A 4721-nucleotide genomic window follows, 5' to 3' on the forward strand; every position below is an offset into this window, starting at 1 on the left:
TAAAGTAAGGGATATTTTATATGAGTTTAAAGAAGGTTTTTTACCAGTACAATGCATTATTGATGCCATGGAAGAAGCAAAGGAAGAATATAGCAGACAAGAAATAAAGAATAAGTACGGAATAATTAAAACTGCAATCCCTCAAGAATGGATTCAAAAAATTGAAAATAAAGAAGATGACGTTGATGGAATGGAAGTGTATGTGAGAATAGGGGAGAAATTGAATGACTTTAAGGAATGTACTGTGAAAAGTTTTTATTGTGTTTTTAGGGATGCAGTTTTTAAGAAACCTGTGGCAAATGAATACTGGATGCAAAAATACGAGATAACAAATGAGAACAACATATGGGAAAACATGAGAGGTATTTTTATACAAACAAAACTGGCAAACTTAGAATATTTTATAAGACACAGAGTGATTTTTACTGATGCCATTTTAAATAAAATTGGGATGGAACAAGATGCAACATGTAAAGTGTGTAACGAAGATGATGAGGGGCTTTTACATTTATTTTTACATTGCAAACAGTTGGATGATTTTAATGAAAGATGTAAAGAAATGATCTCAATATTAAAAGGGGAGGAAGAAACGGAATGGAATAAGGTTTTAATGTTGGGATTGGAAAATGAATGTGCATGTAAAAACAAAAAGCTAATTAACTTGCTGATAATGTTGATGAAAAACGCAATATGGGAAAGAAGAGTTGTAATGAGGAAGGAAAAAGTGCGACTAAATGTATGGAACATTTTTAAAAGAAAATTCGTAAAGTATGTACAATGTTTGTTTTATTATTTTTATCATGAAGAAAAAGTTGATGTTTTTTTACAATGTTTTTACGGTTGAAGTATGTCAGATTTTACAGTACTGTGAATTGGACATTTCTCTTTTAAAGGACTGAAAGGACCCTGGAAATAAGACCATCAACCACTAATTGACTTCTTTTAGAATGAGACATCTTGTGCAAATATGTGTAAAATGTTAAATTGTAATTGTATGAACATTTCCACATTTCCTAATAAAAATTTAAAAAAATCTCATGTGAACTCAGAAGTAAAGCAGGGTTGGGCCTGGTCAGTACTTGGATGGGAGACCGCCTGGGAATACCAGGTGCTGTAAGCTTTTTGAATTACGTCATTTAGCAGCTAATACACTTCCCCGTGTCACAGCTCTGCTGCTAGTATCTTTTCAAGCATTAATTTTCTTTGGGTGGGGTGGGACAACAGAAAACACGGGTAAACAATTGAGGGGACAAGGGCGTTGCTTCTGTCTATGCTGTGTCAATTTAAGCTGAGCTGTGCTCGGCTCCTGGTGCTGCACCTGTTTCTAATAGGCAACTCTTGATGGCCTCCCTCACTTACGGCTATCCCACCCTGAGCACGCCCGATAGTTGGTACGTTCCAGGAAGTGTTTGTGGCAGTTGTCAAGGGAGAAAGGCTCCCCCTTTTCTTTGTTTATTTACGTTGTTTTTTAGGACTTTTTGTTAGTTTAAACCACCTGACAGCAGCAAAAGTGCTAGCTGGAAGGTGGTTTCACCTTCTTTTGTTTTTGCTACACCTGTTTTTATTTCTTTAATAAATATGGCTTTTTGCAATTAATCATGATTACAAAAAAGTGTGATTAGTTATTTAAAAAAAAAAAAAAAATATATATATATATATATATATATATATATATATATATATATATATATATATATTTATATATATATATATATATATATATATATATATATATATATATATATAAGTATAAAATATTTTTTTCCATATGTGGTGTTATTAAATTAGTCTAAAAATGTATTAATCAATAATAAAAATGTTTTTAGGGAGATGACTGCTGCCCTTAATCCTCGCTTCCGACCCCCATCCAGAGATGATTTGTCCAACACTTTTATTCCTGCATGGTACTCTGTTGAGAAACAAAATGTTATTCAGGAATTAGCACAAGTGAGTAAGGCTGCTATCACATGTGATGGGTGGACCACTATTTAACAATCACTGTGCGCTACATCAGTGAGGGACACATTAAGCAAAAAGTGCTAAACACCAAACCTGTGTATGAGTCACAAACAGGCCTTGTGGTGGCAGATGAAATAAATGGCATTATGGAGGAATTTCAGATAAACACTAAAGTTGTAGCTGCCACAGTAGACAATGCCAGCAATATGGATGTTGCACTGAAGAATCTTAAGCTTTTAAAGGTGGGGTGCTTTGCTCACACCCTAAACCTGGCCGCACAAAATGTTTACAGCATCAGTGCTATTACAAAGTGGTGTTCCAAACTTCGGGCTGAGAAGGTCCTCCATGGCAAAGATTGTGTTGCGGGAAAAGCAACAACTTCTCAGTAAGTAGAACTTTCTCATTAAGTAATTCTCAGAAAGTAATGTTTGTTTTACACATATTTTTCTTCTTCAGTAGATTGAAATTAAAATTTTGCATTTTTTTTTTAGTAAAATAGTGATAACAGTAAAAATAGCCTTCGGGCTAATTCTGGTGCATTGGCAGAAATGCTAATAAATGTACACGTCCCTGCCAAATAAACAAACAAATAAATAAATTATTCTTATCTAAATATTTTATTTTGTGCCTCAGACTGGAAAGACTCACAAATGATGACTTCCAGAAAGCAGAGGATTTTGTTAAAAACATGAAGCTTTTGTACACCTCAACCCTCTGTGTATCCAGTGAGAAGTCTCCCACATGTGGCCAAATTCTTCCCATACTGGCTAAGCTGGAGGAGCATTTTAAAGTGGCTGAAGAGGAGACTATGTTCATCAGTACTTTGAAAGTGAAAGTCTGGGAAGATCTGGAGAAATGATATCAGGTATTTTTCATTTTCATTAAGTGCTTATGCTTAAAAAAAAAGAAAGTCAAATCACATCATTTTAACTATAAAACACTAAATAGTTTGTCATGTTTTATTACAGGATAAAGACATTAAGAACTTCCTGCAGGAAGCCACCTTGATGGACCGTCGCTTTAAAAGCAACCTTGAATGTGCAGTTGCTGCAGATGCTTGGGGCCGGTTAGAGAAAGCACCAGTTGACAGTGCAACAGCAGAACCGGTCTTTTATCCTCAGTCTTATTTCCCATCTATGCTATGTTACAGTTTCTACAACAAAGTATTGCTGTTAATATGTGCAACATCATTTCTCCAGCTTCTAATGGAGCACAACTTTGAGGAAGAATCTGAAGATAGATTGGATGACAATCAGGAGGATGAGTCACTGAATACAGAGGAACATGTAAGTAGTATTGAAATGCTTAAATATAAACTTAATACAGTATATTATATAAATATACTTTAATATATATATATATATATATATATATATATATATATATATATATATATATATATATATATATATATATATATATATATATAAAATAAATAAATTTTGAAACAAGTTTGTCTCTTTTTGCCAGTCTCCATATCACAAGATATGTGCCAAGAAGTCAGCCCTGGAAGAGCTGTTTGAGAATGAGGACTGGGAATTACTTCAGGCAACAACATCAAGAAGTGATCCCGTCACCGTAGCTGAACAGGCCCATAATGAGATTACAATCTACCAAGGTCTACCTTCAACCTCATCAGGACAAGACCATGTAACTTAGTGGTGGGGAAAGAGGGACAGTCTTCCCATATTGTCTGCTCTTTCAAACACATACCTTTGTGTGCAGGCCTTATCTACACCTTCTGAAAGGGTTTTTTCCTGTGCAGGCCATACAATAAGTCAGGAAAGGTGTCGTATTTTGCCAGAAAAGGCAAATATGGTGATATTTCTGCAAAAAAACTGCTAAAAATTGAAGCAGTTAAATTATTGTTGCTGGGTTTGGTGGCATATTTGTTGCTGTGTTTTGCATTTACTTATATAATTATATATACTTTACACTTTTAATTTAATGTTTAATTTCAAACATTCAACTTTTTGTTGAATTAAATTGCGTTTTTCTTGAGTCATCCTCATCCACCATCATTTTGTGGCTTTTGTGAAGTATCGGTTCAGGCACCGTTTTGGCACGGTCTCATTTTAAAAGTATCGATTTGGCACCGGTATCGAAAAAAACCCAAACGATCCCCAACTCTAATAGCGAGTATAGACTATTAAAATAAGAGTTTGAAAACACCTTCAGAAATAGACAGATAATACATGTACATTCAAATTATGTGTTGCAAACAATGAATAAATGACAAACTACAACATTTTAACTAAATGTAATACTGTTTAATGGTTTTCTTAATTTTTCCTCTGTTTAAACATTATTCAATTGTGTGTGCTGTTTCTCTTCACTGTGATCTTCAGTTATTTTGTTCAGTTAGTTACAGTTTTGCCTTTGGTACTGACTAATCTATTGTATAAACACACTCACTGAATATTAATGAACAGCATCCTATAGAAAATAATAATAATAATATAATAGAGAGATCTGTATGAGGTTTACTCATTTATATATAAAACTCTAATCTTATTTATAGGTTTAACATTTTTCTAAATATTCTTCAGAGACCTCTCAGATTTCATGTGAAGTACCTTCTCTAAATCTTCCTTCAACACACTTGTGCTTAGAGAAACTGCACAGGTATCTTCAGCTCGTGGTTTGTGTTGACTTCAGAACACACATACAGTCTGTAGAATCTCATGAATATTCATGTCAGTGTCACTCAGTGGAGCCAATAATATTTCAGGATATACCTGTAGATCACATAGGTGTGTTTT

At 34.0% G+C, this 4721-nt stretch overlaps 1 protein-coding gene across 1 annotated transcript in view; it reads left to right on the plus strand.

Annotated features, from left to right (window-relative positions):
- Positions 1-4721, plus strand: part of LOC137491262 (tripartite motif-containing protein 16-like) — a 496597-nt gene that overhangs the window by 95502 nt on the left and 396374 nt on the right. The window lies entirely within an intron of this gene.

Source organism: Danio rerio, chromosome 4 (assembly GCF_049306965.1).
Source record: "Danio rerio strain Tuebingen ecotype United States chromosome 4, GRCz12tu, whole genome shotgun sequence".
NCBI lineage: Eukaryota > Metazoa > Chordata > Actinopteri > Cypriniformes > Danionidae > Danio > Danio rerio.